Source organism: Ambystoma mexicanum, chromosome 2q, assembly GCF_040938575.1.
Source record: "Ambystoma mexicanum isolate Mex_15411 chromosome 2q, UKY_AmexF1_1, whole genome shotgun sequence".
Taxonomy (NCBI): Eukaryota; Metazoa; Chordata; class Amphibia; order Caudata; family Ambystomatidae; genus Ambystoma; species Ambystoma mexicanum.
In genome coordinates this window covers 623,647,115-623,664,964 of record NC_090924.1, presented here as the reverse complement: position 1 = coordinate 623,664,964, position 17,850 = coordinate 623,647,115, and the positions used below count along the sequence as shown (strand labels likewise).

At 46.4% G+C, this 17,850-nt stretch overlaps 1 protein-coding gene across 1 annotated transcript in view; it reads left to right on the top strand.

The window, feature by feature from the left end:
* Positions 1-428: 428 nt before the first annotated feature.
* Positions 429-17,850, top strand: part of LOC138569641 (alpha-N-acetylgalactosaminidase-like) — a 358,057-nt gene continuing 340,635 nt past the window's right edge. The window contains exon 1 of the mRNA XM_069647792.1: positions 429-681. The gene's annotated coding sequence lies outside the window, so the exon portion shown is untranslated. The remainder of the gene's footprint in view (positions 682-17,850) is intronic.

Genomic DNA, 17,850 nt, shown 5'->3' with positions numbered 1-17,850 from the left:
AATTTGATTTTTTCTTTTAAAGTGTTCTGTAAAATGCTCCATTTGAAGCCATTATTTACAAAAACATGCTCATGGGGATAATCCCTCTTCCCAACCTGTCGATTGGTTGTGGCTCGGCTGGCATTTTTGGGGAAATAGTTATGCCCCTTCAATTAAAAAATTCACCAGTCGACACTAGGGTGTACAGCCAGAAACTGCAAACTGTAAACAATTCTATGGGGGCAAAGTGACATTCCTGCAACCATTACAAAACAATCAAGAGAGCAGTTGCCTACTTTCCCCCTGTACTCACAAACACGAGCCCAAAGTCGCATATAATAAGCGGATATGGCAACACTGTGCAGCCCCCTGTTTTGCCCCACCCCCATACTGATTTCTAGTGACGTCGCCGGCTATACTTTATAACCCATGACCCCCTCCTAAATCCCAATACTGATTTCTAGTGACGCCATCGGCTATACATAATAACCCATGAATGTTGCAGGACGTGTTTCTGCAGGATTCTGAGCAGGAAGAGCACATGACCCGGCAGCATGTGACCAGGAAGCGAACTGCCGGTCATTTTCAATCAACAAGCCTGCGGGGCTAGACTAACCAGCAGCCTTCAGAGGCAGCATTGTGTGTTGCGTGCAGGTGGACCCCCGCTAGTTCAGTGGCAAATAGGCAGCTCCGCCCTCGCCGGTAAGTAAGGGGACTCGCTGCACTGCAGCACCGAAGGGTAAAGGGAACTTCAGTTTCCTACTCCTTTCCTTTTGCCACTGGCATGCGCTGCTTCCCCAGTGCCGTGTGCCCTTGCACGGACCTTTGGAAAATCTTACAAATGTGTTTAGAAATGTGTATTTTTTTAATATTCTCAACTTTTACATTCGAATCTTTGATATTGCAACGCTACGCCACGCCCTAATCTTAAAGGGAGAACGTGTTTCTAGTGAGCTGTGCAGTAATTAATGCATTCCGATAAAAAAAAGAACTTTGCACATGTGGAATTCACACTTTTTAATGAAAGCGTGAAATCTCTCCTCACTGGGCCCTGTTTAGCAAACAAATCTCACCCGCGTTGTACTTTATGTCTTACAACAAGTCCAACCCCCAAATAAACACAAGCATTGGCAATGCCAACAGTTGTTGCTTTTGTGTAGACATGGGAAAGGCATTTGCCAGTCACTGCCGTAATGGTATTAACTGGCCATCAATGGTTGCCGCAGCAAAATCCTGCGAGTACCAGGGCAAATTGATAATTCTTATTTACAAGCTGAAACTTGGCTTTGCCAATGCATTTTTTTTTATATAAGACTTAAACTTCAATGAAGGTGACGCATAGGGCTTATAAATCGAGTGGCTGAAGGCAGACCTGGTTAAGACTTATGAAACCATTACCATATTTACACCTCAAATTAAGTCATTAACTATCGGAAAACTGCTTTGAAAAACTCGGGCAGGTACTTCGAGCACAAGTTTGGTGGTGAGGCTTGATGATGCTAGTTCAAGGCTATGCTAGGAGGATGTGTTTTGGGAGGGGCAGAAAGTGGGTGTGAATGGCCATAGGGATTGGCATGGCCATGGGCCATCGGGTGGTAAATAATCAAATTACAAGCTTTGTGTCCCTCCTCATGTGCGATTTCCCCCTAGCTGTACTCTAATGCAAATAGTTTCGGCTTACAGGTGGCGCTAAAAGCCTGAACTAAAAATGACTAGGTGTGTGTGTTTTAAAAAAAAAAAAAAATGTATTATTATTTATTTTTTAAATCAATATTGCCAGGCCAGGGATCGAAATGTGCATGCGTTGCTACCCAGGTTGAGCGTGTCGCTAAGAGCAAATGCGAATTGTTGATTAAATAGGCTCCCACGGTTTCAACCTTCCCTTATGCAAGAAAATGTCAGGCCATCATACAGCATTGTAGTCTCTGGAATGGTTTCTTTTCCCAACTGGATCCCTGCCTGGGAATGACCTAGAACTTCAATATTGGTAGAAGGGTGTTTCTCACCTGGATATTCAATTGCTTTCTTCTGGTGCATGGTATGGTGGTTCTCGGATGTTTCTGGCCCGGTTTATCGTTGCCTTCCATTGCACGGTTGGCTTCAGGATGCTGTTCAGTTTTGAGTTTCTTTCTTTGGTTGCTGAAGATTAGATTTCTGCAACCTGTGGCCAGTTCGTAGACAGGGTAGGTACTGAGCAGGCGAGGCACACTCAGAATCTTTAAATACGCACTCTACAACGCTATGTGTGCATTTACAGATGTTAATGTCACTGAGGTGGGCCCAACTAGACTAGCTTCAGGCCCCACTTGTTAGACAAAACCTGGCTTAAGCCTCTGAGTGTGGCTCCCTGGGTGTTTGGACTACTCGCACAATATCATCATTGACTAGGCTGGCTATGGCTAATGTGAGATGCAGTCCTAAACCTCTGGAGGTCCAAAGATTGCAGATTCAATGTGTAGGTTGTCTCTGGTGACTTTTGGGTCCTGAGCTTGTCAAGCCTGGAGACCCAAGATACATCGCACACCCCTAACGATGGGCAATGAGGCTGAGACATGTCTGGGTTGCTTGTGGTGATGTGACTAAGCAGTGGGGTGGGACCAAGCTTATGTTCTTTCCCTTCTGTAATGGCATGGAAGGCTGAACAAAATATTGTCTGGAACAGTTTGCCAGAGCAATGCCAGAGGTTTATGATTTTATTCCAAACCTTTCAGCCTTCACAATTCAGTTTTGCTAAGTCCCTATTTACAGGTTTGAAAAACGTGTGAGCTATTCTGTTGTTCACTAAATGATCGCCATTCACAAATGGTTGCAAGCGTTCCTAGAGCCTGCTTAGTAGTGATAAAATGTTGAAATATTGTGTGTTTTGCTTAAATGGATGGCAGCATCTTTCTCTGAGATATGTCTGCTGTTGCCCCTAGAAATCTTCAGCCAATGTTTTAGGTTAGGTGTTGTGGGGCCCGGGGATGCTAGGCCCGGTGTTAGAGGTGCTCTGGGAGGCAGAGGGGCAGCTCCATAGTCATTGTGCGTGCTGCGCAGGCAGGGCTTCAATGATGCTGCTGGACCCGTAGTTGGGAGGTAACTGGCAGGCGGCGGCTTCTTTCTTCTTCTTGCTGACAGATGTTTTGCATCAGCTGTGAGTATTAGATGCAGGTGCTTGAGCCTCATTACTCCATTCACTCGGGTTGAGTGGGTAGTCGTGGGTTGGATTTCTTCATGGGCTGTGTGGACTTATTAAAGTAAGGCTGGTTTCACAGGGTCTTTGCCGTGATGGGTGGGAAACTGTCCCCAGTATTGATTAAATATCTCATGGTCGTACACCATGTGACGCAGCACAAGCCCTTGTCACAGGTTCAAGTTACAACAATGTGCATAACCGCGAATCGGCCTTCTTTCATTTTGCAGTATTGGCCTGAACTCGTTTATTCAAAAATATCCTTTGGGCTAAACTGCACAAAATACCCAGATTCTCCATTAGTGGGAAAAGTGTATTTAATGTGACAGGCCACGGCTTACAAACTACGCTTACTTGGCCCCTCAGCCTTAGAGACTAAACAAAACGTTAAACATGCAGGTAAACCCACTTCTGTCCCCCTACCCCCATTGCATCCCTTCAAATATTCCTTCACATCCCCCACATCTTTCCAAACTTTATCCATGTCCTCTTCCCTGAGCCACGGCCTATCTACCTCTTCCCCTCTCTTGTAACCCCGGGCTAGCCTGTCCATCCAAACAGCACTAACCATCCTCCTTACTGCAATAATAATCCTTCTGCTTCAACCAACCGTGTCCCCGGCTACCGCTCCAATATCCTCAGAACCCAACTCACCACCACTCTCGTCTTCAATGAAAGCCAGGCTGACCTGCCACATAAGCAACAAAGAAACAACTCAGAACTAATCTTCCTTGTCCCCTGCCGCCCTGACCTGTCAACAAAAAAACACATCTCTCCTTATTACTCACCAACCCTGCCCGCACTCCCTTTTGAAGCAAAAAACACTACCTTAAAGCCAAATTTAACAGGGTGGGTGGGCAGCCAACAAGGAACAGTGTTAACCACCAACTGTTCCTGAACTTTCGCCGGTACCCCTATAAATAACCCAGGGAGGCACTCTACCCTCTGCCGGGATCGCTGGCCGGGGTGCAGTGCCCAAAACCTCCTGGGTGAGCAACGCGTACTGCATGCTCCCCAGAGCACCCCTTTGGGCTAAACTGCACAAAACACCCAGACTCGCCATTAGTGGAAAAGGTTGCTTTAATGTGACAGGCCACAGTTTACAAACTACGTTAATCTGGCCCCTCTGCCTTTACAGACTAAACAAAACGTTAAACATGTTGGTAAACCACACCCCTCACCTCTCTTCAAATATTCCTTCCCAGCCCCCCAGATAAGGGGCTTTTACACAGTAAAATATTGTAAATACGCCGCATTTTATTTTCATACCGTTTACTGAGGCTGGCCACAGTACTTTTTTGTGAATGCCCTATTCTTTCTTTCCAGTAGATGGCGTTGGAGCACATCTTTAGCAAATGCTAACTTTGTGTGAAGGCTGCTGTGCCATTGCGTTGAATGCGATTCAGTGATAGAAGCAGGGCCTTTAACCAGACCTGCTAAGTGTGACCCTAGCAAACCCATTCATTGCCCTGCAACACCGCACAGAACAATTAGTCGCACAATCCTGTGCATTTACAGATTACTTTAACAGTGCAGTAAATCTCCTGACGGGTCGGCCAATTACAAAGAGTCAGACCTGCCTTACAAGTGGAATCTGCAAAGTGTCCAAGTGATGCAGACGCTTGAACATCAATGACAGATGGATTCCGCCACTGGGGGATGGTTTCTTCCTGAGCTTGTGTGGACAACCCAACAGCCCCTCCTCCTTCCTGTAGGAAGAGTCAAACCTTCCAGTAAAGTTGTGTGAGCAGTTAACTGGTAAACATGGGCACTTCAATCATTGGACTGTGGATTACGTGAAATGCTTTGTGACAACTCTTATGCTCAGAGCTGTCAATGCTTTTCTTGTCTGAGAAAACACTAGGGAGCCCCTATCACTCACAAAGAGAAGAGGAACATAACTAACAAAACAGATAATTTCTGAATGGGATTAATAGGAACAGTTAATTAAAATATAGTTTAAAATGGAGGGAGATCACTTTGCATTCTAATCCCAATTAGGTCATGCCACTATCAGGTAGTATCTCATTATCACAAGCCATGATATAAATTACTTCATAAATAGAGAACTTTTTTGAATTTATTTGTGCATATGTGTAGTCAGCCCTACAGATAAGGGGTGTATCGGCCACTTTTACTCCGTAGAAAATAGGCAATACTCCCCAACAATAAAAAATAGGGAGTAAAAAAACTCCTAACCAAAAAATGGGAAACATGCATACATGACCTTGTGCCCCTGTTTTCGCTCACACAGCTTCATGAATGTTTGGACCAGCAGTGCACGTAGTACCACCAGAAGAAACTGCTATTATTACTGCATGATTAGAAGTAATAAACATGTATCTTTGTATGAATAAATGGGTGCAAAGAAATAAGGATTTCAAAAATATTTCCATTTCCCAGTTAAAACTTATTTTTACCTGCTTATAAAATACTTTAATTGGGAATTGGACTTACATTTTTACTCTCGAAAAAATCATTTTACTCCCAACTTTAAAAAATAGGGAGTTAAATACTCCCACGTCAAATCTTATCTGGACCACTGTTCCTTTCCCCTTCAACTCCTCCACATCTATCCAAACTTTATCCATGTCCTCTCCCCGAGCCACCACCCGTCTTTCTTCCCTACCTTATCCCCTTTCTTGTAACCCCGGGATAGTCTGCCCGTCCAAACAGCACTAACCACCCTCCTTACCACAATAATAATCCTTCAGATGTAACCAACTTTGTCCCCAGCAGAAAAACCCTCCCCAGAGGGGTTCTTTGTGCACCCCATTAACTTCCTATTTACTCCTATGTTTAATTATTCACTTTTTATTTTTTTAAACACTCCCCCCACCCCGAATCCTAACACCCGACATAAAATACCCAAACTGAAAGAATCGTTCTTTAACTCGTTCTTCCTCCGTAATTTACCCTCCTTCCCTTGCCTCCAAATCCTGTTTTCAAATTGCACACAATGCCCCTAAAACATTCCTATGCCCTTCCCTCTACCCATTGATAGCGTCCCTACCAAACTCCATCCTTGAAAGCCAAAACCCCTTTGTAACTGCAGATCTAACAATTGACCTCTGACCCCCATGGCCACCCTATCTCACACACAAATCATCATAACCACCATCCCCTTTCGTCCCCACCAATGAAACTCACCTGGTAAAACACTGCACCCAGAACTGCAATAAAAACCTTTATACCCCTACATCAATAGACACCCTACATATAGCAACCCGTTCCTTATTCCCTTCTTCAGAACATCTCCTGCCGCACCTGTGAAAGAAAAGACAAATTAAGCACCACACCAATTGAACTCAAACCACCGTAATGCACTGTGCTACTCCTCCTCTTCCCTGACTAATGCTCGTCACTATAATCCTCTCACTTCTCTTCGCCTCCATTCCTGCCTTGTACATCAAACCCTGCTCCTCCTCCCTACTCACCAAATCCCCCCATAATGTAACTCCAACCACATGCTTCCTCTTCCTGTGCCGCTCATGCTCTCTCAAAAAAAAAAAGAAAAAATCCCTGCCACATTTCACTGGTGTCCCTTTCTCCCACCCTTGACCTCATAAACCAGCTCCTAGTCTTAATCTTTACGTGTCTGCCTACTGTACCTCTTCATGACAGGGCATGACACTGCCCCTCCCTTCCCCCTTTTCAAAACCAAAACCTTATTTACACCAACATCACTGTCCCTAAACATCCCCACAGTTGGACCATCATAAACTGCACCAGCACCCCTGAGATGCACAACCCCTTGAACCCTATGCCCTAAATCCCGTCCACCCCACTTCGTCCAACCTTTCCCTGCTAACCCCCCCTTTACACCATCCCCTTCGACTGCTCTAACCCACCTGATCCCCCGCATTAACTCTACCTCTGAGCCGTAATAGGCACTTTGCCAGCACATTGGGCCCTTTTACCTGTATATTTTTATTATATATACTTTTTTTTTTTTACCGCACGCTCCTGTTCTTATTCTACATGCTGATTTACTCCCATTTCTCTGATACAGCCTGCCCATCAGCCTTCTGCTGTTGCATAGCAAATTCATTCCGATCCCGAGCCCCACCGATACTCTACTTACTTATTTTCACCTAGAAAAGCTAAGAGCCCTGGAACGTACTGTGGTGTCAATGTAGTAAATCTAGTTGAAGGAATCACCTGCCGGTCTTCTCTACCAACATTATGCTTTCCCATCAATGACCTACAAATGTTGCCATGACCATCCTCTGTACTTTCCCATATTCATCACTCCAAACATAACCTACCTCCACTTCTCTTCCTTGCCAATCAATGTAAACCCTCACAACCCCAGACCAATCCCAGCTGCATTTGCTTAGGGGCCAGCATATTGAACAGCGTCTCATGGCCATCTACCAACCAATGCACTCCTCCATGAGTACTCCCTTGTACTCGCCCCAACCATCCCAAATGGTCCCCCGCTCCTTGCCATGCACCCCTCATTGCTCCCCCACTGCACCAAGGGCCGTACCTTCACCCTCTGTCCATGCAGTCTAATTCCCTCTCCCCATCCCCTGCCGTAACTCCACCACCGTCCTCCTTTGCCAATGCGCCCCCGTGTTCACCCTTGTAAATGTTTGCTCCCCCACATTTTGCCATGCACCTCACCTGCTGTCCCCTATTTTAACAGTTGCCGTCCTTGCACCCTCTATCCTTCCAGTTTAATTCCCTCTGTGCACTGCCCGCAGTAACACCACATTCCTCTTTCTTGGTCAATGTGCCCCATGCTCACCCTTGCCCCAATGCTGTTTCTGTCCCCCCCCCCCCAGTGCACCAAGAGTCGTCTATGTACTCCCTGTCGATGTAGTTCAGTCCACACACCCTGCTACTCCACATAGCACGACTGCCGCTCTGTTTCCGCCCCTTTGCCATCGCGGACATCCTATGCTATAGCTACCTTTCCACCCCACCATTTTTCCCCTTCCTTTCTTTACCTTTTGCCTTTTCTCCTAATTTTTATTTTTTTATTTTTTGTGAAGCCTTCCTCTCCATTCCTGTGTCCCGAAATGTATAACTCCAAACCTCTGCAAGGCTTGTTGTTATTTTTTTTTTTTAAAAACAATTTTTATTGATTTTATTCAAACAACAATTAACAAACTCAATTTACAGTGGTTACATATCTTGCTCGTAAATACACATACATTTATTTTTCGCCCACTGTATTTCCCGTCCCACCCCCCACCTAAGCCTATTTTCTCCAATCGTTAGTCTCCACCTCTTGTGGTGGGGAGACCTCTCCCGCCATGCTTGTTGAATCATCATCACTTGGTCCATCATACGTGGGCCCAAATAGCTCTATTAGCTGTCTCCAACTCTCTAGGGCTCCGGCTTCACCTTCTATATCCCCTTTGCACACTTCCTGCAATGCCACTGTTTCTGCCTCCGCCCACTTCTGCAAGTCCCTCCACCACGTCTCAACTTTGGGCTTGTGGCACGCTTTCCATCCCATTGCAATCCTTCTTTTCGCCAATATATATGCCAAATCCTTTAATTTGCTCACATGTTTAAGCTTCCACAGTCTGGGGAACCCTCCCAACAAACAAGCCCATGCCGTATCCACCTTCATGCGGATTCCCTTGTCTTCCATTTTCTGTGCTATATCTCTCCAATATTCCGCTATCTGCGGACATGCCCAGAACATATGCACCATTCCTGCGCTTTCCTCATTGCATTTGGGACACACCTGGCTCCCAGCATTCTTAAATTTAGCAACCTTCAGTGGCGTCAGATATGCTCTGTGCGTTATATACAACTGTATTTGTTGCAGCCTAGCATTCCTCAACACTTTCTTGTGATACCCCTGAGCCCTTTCCCACATCCCGTCACTCATCACATCTCCTACTTCCTCATCCCAGGCCAGTCTAAGGGGCGTCGCCTCCTTGCCCACTTGAGTCATCATCATCTCGTACACGCTAGACGTTTCGTGCCCACCTTCCGCTATATCATATATCACATCTAATGTGGTGTCCGGTTCCTCTGCAAGTTCCACTTCCGACCAGGTATCTTTAATTCGTTGCACCATCCCATGGTATGTAATATATTGCCCAGTGCTCAACCCCGTTTGCTCTACCAGCTCCTCAAATTCCAGTATTTTCCCCTCTTGCCACACATCCCCCAATGTTGCTATTCCCACCGGTTCCCAATACTTCCTAATCATTAAGTTGCACATCTGTTCCCATCATTGTAACCAGTGGGATTTGCGGCAAGCCCAGGGCCGGCTTGTCCATCAACCGGCACGCCCTCTGCCACATCCCCCACCCAAGACCCAACATCCCTGGGCGGCCTTTCAGCTCCTTCCTGGGTAACCATATCATTTCTTTCAAAGTATGGGGAGCAATCCCCCTGAAACAGATTATGTTCTAAGGTGGACTCCGCAGAGAGCCATTTGGCTACCTGTTGCAACTGGCTCGCTACATAATATACTTCCCAGTTGGGTAGTTTGATGCCTCCTTTCTCATGCGGGTTTTGGAGTTTCCATAGGGCTACCCTGTTCCTGATCCCGTGCCATAGGAATTCCCTGCATATGCTATCCAGTTTAGTAAAGAATTGCCGGGGTATGGAGTATGGAATGTTCACAAAGCAATGCAACAGTCTGGGCAATGCCACCATCTTGAGCATCGCCCCCCCTTCCCATCATTGCCAGGGGGAGTTTCGCCCAGAACTTAATGCTATTTTCCAGTTTCCAAACCGTTCTAACTGTATTATGCCTATGTTCGTCTTCTGCTGTGTGATATATACCTATCCCAAGATACCTAAAGGTTGTGGTCTTCCCCGGGATCTGAAGTACCGGCAAATTCTCCGCCATGAGCCCTCTATATCTGCCCAGCGGAAACACACAGGATTTGCTTGGGTTCACGGCTATACCTGAGAGTTCCGCAAACCTGTCTACCACTTCTAATGCATACTGCAGATTTTCCTCTGGGTAGCGCAAATACAATAACATATCGTCTGCATATAGCGAAATTAAGTGTGATGTTTCCCCAACTACAATGCCTATTTCGTCATATTGCTGCCTTAGATAAATCGCCAGAGGTTCCAAAGCCAGAATGTACAACATAGGAGACCAGGGGCATCCCTGTCTGGTCCCGCTACCAAGCCGCCACCTTTCAGAAATCACAGTTCCCGTCTTCACTCTCGCTAATGGCTCGCTATATAGGAGTTCTACCCAGTGGAGATATCCTGGTCCCATAGCATAGCTAGCTACGGCCGCCTTCAGCCAGGGCCACCGGACCGAATCAAATGCTTTGATCGCATCCAGCTACACTATCGCCATTTCGCTAGTGTTCCCTTCAGTATTTTCAATCACTCGGTGGAGTCGCCTCAAATTATTCGAAATATTCCTGTTTGGGACATATCCTGTTTGATCAGGGTGAATTAATTTGGTTATGACCTTTTTCAATCTGTTTGCTAACACTGCTGTTACTATCTTGGTTTAACATCGATAGGGGTCTATAGGAACTACAGTCGCTACCAGGCCTGTCGGGCTTGGGGAGTGGCACAATGACTGCTTTGCGCAGTGATTCCGGCAGTCTCCCAACTTCATATGCTTCGTTAAGATTTTCCAGCAGTGGGGGGAGAATCTCTGCTTTATATGCCTTGTAAAATTCACTCGGGAGTCCGTCAGTTCCCAGGGTTTTACACGTGGGCAGTTGCCTCACCACTTCCTCTAACTCTTCGAGAGTGATCGGGGCATCTAGCTCCTCTCTTCTACACTAATTTGGGGTAGCCCAATGTCTTCCAATATGTTCTCTATTTCCCCCTCCTTGTCTCCCACCTTGTCTCCGTACAAGCGTCTATAATAGTCTACAAATTCTTGGTTAACCCCCTCCTGTGTATCCACTACATCGCCATTATCTCTCACCATTGTTCTGATTGGGGGCCTAGGAGTCTCGTTTTTGTAAAGCCATGCGAGGAGTCTTCCTGGTTTGTCGCCTCCAGCATGTTGTCTTTCTATGTATTTTTTATAATTAAGATTGCATAATCTATCTGAATATCCTGCACATTTCTGCTGAAGGCCCAAAGCCTACATATCTGCCTTAGTGTTACTGCCCTGTTCCAATTCCTTCTCATAGAGTCCTGTAATTCAGTCAGAATCCCATCCTGCAGTCCTTTAGACTTGGCTATGGCTATTCCTCTCACCACCACTTTAAAGGCTTTCCAGAGTGTGCCCGCTGTCTTAACACTGCCAGTATTTATCTCGAAATAACTTAATATTTCCTCTCGCATATTCTCCCTAAATACGGTGTCTTTAAGAGCTTCTGCGCGAAATCACCATGTGCGTATCCTTCCCCTAAGGGGTCGGTATTGCCATGATAGCAACAATGGCAAGCGGTCTGAGAGGACTCTAGCTTTATATTCCGCCTGCGGTATTTCGGTCAGCAACTCCTGCATGACAAAATATATAGTCCAATCTTGTATGTAGGCCCTGTGGGGCCGCGTAATGTGAATAGTGTCTATCCTGCGGATGGCATGTTCTCCATGCGTCTGCAAGCCCAAACTCCACCACCAATAATGCATGTAGTGCCTTTGCAGCCGGGGTGGGTCTAACTATTTTAGTGTCTGATCTATCGACGGTGGGGTCCAACACACAGTTGAAGTCTCCCCCCCTCACACTATGGCCCCCCCCGCCCCCCACGCTGCCACTGAGTTTACTATACAGGGTCCTAAAATACGCAGCTGTATCTTGGTTCGGAGCATAAGTATTCACAATGCAAATCTCTGTTTTCCACCATCCCCCTCATAATCACCATCCTACCATCCACCTCTACTTACGAGCTCAGCAACTGAAACGGAACATGCAGGGCTACCCATGTGATCACCCCTCTTGCATAGGCGGAGTATGTGGCCCCTACCATTGTCCCCCTCCATTTTTTCCAGTTTATCTTTCTTTAAATGAGTTTCTTGTAACAGGGCTATGTCCACTTTCTGTCTGCGTAGATACATCATTACCTTGTTCCACTTTAGATAACTATTGAGCCCCCTAACGTTCCAAGTGACTATCTTAAGGTCTCCCATGGTTCATCTCGTTTTCCGTGAGGTCTAGGCTTACCCCATAACTCTTCCCCCAACTATAACAAACCACAGCACACAACCCCTTCCCTCCCAACCCCAACTGTTGCCCAGCTCCATCCCTGGATCTCAGGCTCCCCCACGTTTGGGTCTACCCTGGTATCCCTCCCAACCCCAACTGTTGCCCAGCTCCATCCCTGGATCTCAGGCTCCCCCACGTTTGGGTCTACCCTGGTATCCCGGGCAAGACCCCAGCAGGGCGTCACCGCACTATCGACAACCTAACTAAACCTAAATGGGGGGATGTACAGGTTGGTCCTGCAAGGCCCCTAGTTAAAGTCTAAATCGCAATATTTCCGGATCATGAGTGACTATATTCAAGTCCCGTAGTCTTAAGTCCTGAGACCCCATGGTGCCCCTCTCGTTCATTACTTATCCGCATCACCTCCTTCTCCTGTCCGGATGTCCGACTCCTGGGGGCATCCCTGCGTGTCGAGCCATCCCATGGCTTCTTCTGGAGTTTCAAAAAACAAGTTTCTGTGCTTATGAAAATCCTTCAGTTTGGCCGGGTAAAGCAGTGTGTATTTATGACCCGCTTCTCGCAATCTCCTTTTGACTGCCCCAAAGTTCATTCTGCTCCGCTGCACCGTCGGGGTGTAATCGGGGTAAGACGTTACGCTTGCCGAACCTCTTTGTATTGTCCCACCTTTGCGGAAATGTTCCCGGATCCTTTCTCGATCCCCGTAATTAAGTATTTTAGCGACCACCGGCCTAGGTGGGCCTCCTGGTGGCGGTCTCCTCGTTAGGGCCCTGTGTGTCCTTTCCACCGCGAACCCCTGAGACGGCACTCCTCCAGTGATTTCTTGTAGCAACATTGTTTCAACGAAGTCCATGGGGTTATGGCCTTCCGCCCCTTCTGGTAGTCCAACAATACGGATATTATTCCTCCGGGCCCGTCCTTCTGCCTCCTCCGCTCTACTCTCCAGATTACCCACTCGTTGTACCAGGGTGTGGAGCTCCGACCGGTGAGAAGCACAGTCCGCCGTGTTAGGGCCCACCTCCTTCTCGAGGTTCTCCGTGCGCTCCGACCGAGACCTTACGTCTTGCCGTAGCAGATTCACATCCTCCTGCACTGCCCCAACCTGGAGCTAAAGTGCTGTTTTTAGTTCTGCCACCGCCAGTTCAAGCTTGGTCTCCCAAGCCGCCTTCAGATCGGCGATCACTTCGAGGACCTCCTGATTCGCGCCCATGGTAGCACTGCTCCCAACTTGGGCTTTGTCTTTGCTCCTGCTCCCTCCGGGCCTGGTGGCGTCTTTGTGTATTCCTCTAATGTGGGTTGCTTATTCTTCAGCCTTGGAGGTTTGTTAGACATGGCGCTGTGCCTATGAGTCTAGGATCAGCCCCTTCACCCGTGGTCCTCAGTCCCAGCAGGGGTGGGTTCTCACCATCCTCTAAGGACCAGTGATATCTGCTAGTTCCTTCACTCGTCCACTCTTCGTTCAGAGCACTCCACCAGCGTTTTTCCTTTTGCTTTTCTTTCTCCGCGGCCACCCGGACTGGGCAATGTGACAAATATTTAGTACCCCCCCAGCGATCTTTCTCTGCTGCCGTCGAACGGAGACAGCTCCTCTGTCTCAGGGGTGCGCCCCTCGGGATCTCTTTGTTCTCGTCCGTGGCTATTTTGATGCCCTCTCCGCGGCCAGCCTGTCAGAATAAAGTGACAAAGCAGTCGTTCCTCCACCGTAATTTTGCAGTCAACCTGCTCATGCTCATGCTCTGCTCTGTACATTCCCACGCCTGCACATCCTTTTTGGGCCGCCACTGATCAAAAAAATATGCGTTTCTTGGTCGGATCAAGTTGTCGGATCACGGAGCTCGCAGGAGTTCCAGCCTATTCCATGGCTGCCAAGCCACGCCCCCCTCTACAACGCTTGTTCCCTCCCATTCACCTTTCCATCTAGGTATCCAACCTTTTCCTGATAAAATGACATTCTCTGCGTCCCTACACATCCAAGTTCCCAATGAATCTAAACTTCTATGCTGACCTGTTTTCAACCATCTTAACTGTCACCCACCCAAACTTCCACTTAAGCCAAACAAAACTCGCATAGATACGACAAAACATATTACTTTGTTGCCGTTCAACCCAACAACTTCCTAACCCAATATGTACTCGTAACCAGTGTTCCCTCTAAGCTGTGTGCATGTGCGCTTGCCCAGCTTCCATCTGGGTGCCGCTCAGGAGAGTTTTAGCAGCGCACACAGACAATTCTCACCTATTAAAACATACGTAATAAGGCACAAGCCACAGCAATTAATTGAAATTTGCTTTCTCTTAAAATAAGCAAATAGTCTTGATATTCTGGTAATTTGCATTACACTACTATGCATGGGTGGCCGTAAACACCTAAAATCCTTAACAGCAAAATACACACATAAGAGATTAAAAACAAATGTGAAAAACGTACTCCATGAACAGAAGAATCTAACCAAGATATGCCTGCACATATTAACCAAATAATGTTCCCTTCCCACCCATGACTCCTAAGCTTGATTCTACCACACGTTTACCTTATGACTCTAACTTCTGCCCCAGAACACATTAAGATAGTACTGGACAACCTTGACTCTTCCTCTCTGCAAAGGGTTAGCAGACGTGTACCTACATCCACTTGTTTTATGTTTGTTTTAATATGAATAATATCGATACCATTAACGTGCCAGAATTTCTGTTACTCATTGTGCCTTATCAAAAGCATCACCCACACAATACAATTGAACTTCCAGCTAAAGTATTGGATACTGACTGTAAGTAAGGAGGCTACCTGGACCTTATCTCATACTTCCTAGTCTTTGTACATATGTCACGCAAGTGTTTTGAAGTGGCCCCCTTGCAAGTTAACGCACTATAAAACTAAACTATACATTTGCCGTGTAAGGATTTTGAGAAGATAAATGTGATAGTATGTCCTACTTTAGCATTACTAACATTACCCTATAGGGAGAGAGCAACATTGCAATACCATTTACTTTGCCTACAAGGGATAATGGGTATGGAGTATACCTCGGATTACTCGTCCATAGTAACAGAGCACCGGATATTCAGACAGGAGAATGCTTTTCACACAATCTACCTTGTTTCCGAGTTCCTTTGGGCAAAGACCTTCACACATAATATGGTAACTCGCTGCTATGCAAAAACGGTTTCACTGAGCACTGTGTAATCCTACACAATGATATTAGGGTGGGGTATGTTGCAAACAATCTTGTATGCACTGCAAAAGAATTGCGTACATGCAGAGTCATGACATTCTTAAAATGCACATAATATGTTGAGGCATTAAATATGCCTTGCTTGCAAAGTATTGTGGGTCTGCAAATATCCCAGTGAGAGTTTACTGCTACAATCCCTCACTCTCTACAGTGGTCTATCTAGTATTGGAGGTTAGCACAGGAGCCGGGGAAGGGTATGGGTGGAAGAGAACAGGCCATCACTTAGTGATATATACATATATCTATATCTATATATAGATATATAGGTGATTTTCCTCAGCAGGGTTCCATAATAAACGTCAGTAAGGCTCTTATTTAGTTGTATCTAGGCTGTGGTATGGAAGGGTGGCCAAAACTATGGGCTTTTTATGCGCCCTGTCATTTAACTTCCTATGTAAGGGATATAAGCAGGGCTCTAATCAAATTTTGCTCCCTACTTTCAGTCAAATGATTTTACTGAGAGTAAAAAACGAATTAGCTTTGCCAATAGGGATACTTTCTGCTTATTAAAAGATGTTCTTCCCCTTGAAATTCCTGTTGGGATCAGGCATTAATATTATTAGAGTTCCTTCCTATGCCACTGCTCTACTGGTCACTAATTCGAAAAAATATCAGTGGAGCTCTGTGGATTGAAGCAACAAAATGTTCATTGTTTCTCATTTTTGTTGGGCACATTTTCCTTTTTTAGGGAGTATAAATGGATGGTGTATAGGTCTCTTGGCTGTAAGGCTAGTGTTATCACTACCCAAAGGACAATGTAATGTGGATAGTAAGCAGACGCACAGGAATATGTGATCATCATATTCTGAGGTGCAGTTATTCTGATGCAATTATTCTTACACAAATTATCAGAAGCATGTTCTCCTGGCTCTTCAATTACTCCATTAAAGTGGCACTTAAACTCCTAACAGCATGTTTTTTGACCCATAACTTTAAATTGCCATTAACCATCGGCAAATGTGTACTCTGTCTGAATTTCTTGACAGCCACATCAGTTTATGACAAGAGATATTTGTCTTTTGTAGTAGACATTGATTTTCCAGTGGCATAAAACATTTGCAAGGTACTGTGGCAGATGTTGCAGTCTTGGACTGGTTGATGAGTTTTCTGTTTAATCACATATGACATATTTTATTTAAGCCAATTTGTTTGGAACAAGTGTTGTAAAATGTGTTAAGAATTGCAGTGGCTGGCAAGAGGGAAATCCTTTCCAAACTCTCTTCTGCAATGGTAGTTTACGAAATATGCATGCTCACCAAGTGGCTTACCTCATTAGTCAGTTGCGCGCATGGAAAATAATGTGTGCACAACAGCAAACCAGTTCCGCACATAGAGAAAAATAATTAGAGGGAACATTGCTCGTAACCCAATATTCTTTCCTTCCACCTAGTCACTGCTGCAACTGCTCCCCCGAAAATTGCTGGCTGCCTTCTGCCTCCTGTTCTCCCCTCCCCCAGCCTTATTCCTGGTGGGGCGACCATTAACTGGGCCGACAAAAGGCACGGGCCGGGCCTGAAGTATCAACAAGCTCCTAAACCACAATACCCAGAGGGGCCATACAACCACAACCGCCCGGTCCTTGCTCTGTGCTGGGCCTGGTCTCAATACCTCATGCCCCCAACACTAGAGCAGGCAACCCCCTATTTCACCTTAACTACTGTACGCTTCTCTGACTTACCCAATCACCCCTTACCTTGGCACCAAATCCCTGTCTTCACTATAAAATAGAAGCCAAAACTATTCTCCTCCTCCCCTGGTTCATCCCCAACTTTCACTCTCATCCCTTTGATCCACCTTCCTGGCCCTCAAGTTTGCCAATGCCATCTTTTTATAATTACCCGGCCAATCCTGTTCCAACCTGGGATATCCACTCTTCCTTTTAAAAATGTATTTATTGTCCTTTATTCTTTATTCTATTTATTTGCATCATTTAACCACCAAGTACACTCCAACATCACTTTCACACCACCAACTTTACCGTTCCCCCCTCCCCAAACACCTTCAGTTCAAATCTTTGATCACTTCCTCGTCCAAACCATTGTAGCATGGGGCGCACACCCCATCGCTGCTGCACCGCTGCTGGGGGGTGGGAGGGAGGGAGCCGTCCACAATCTCTCCTCACTCTCTGCAGGTGACGGCTTCCCGGCCATTTCCCTACACTGCGATATCCAGCCCAGTGACGTCCTGTTCCTCTTCTACTCCTGCTGTGGGGGGGGGGACCGCCTAGCCCCTCTCCCATGCTGCTGCTCACTGTGATGATGGCGTCCCATCAACTTTCCCGCCCTTACTGGCAAATTCAGGGCTGTACTGAGGCCTCTGCCACCCCTGCAGAAACCACCTGTTCCTCTGTGTACCTTATTTGAGGGGCGCCCGCCCTGCCCCACACACTTAACACC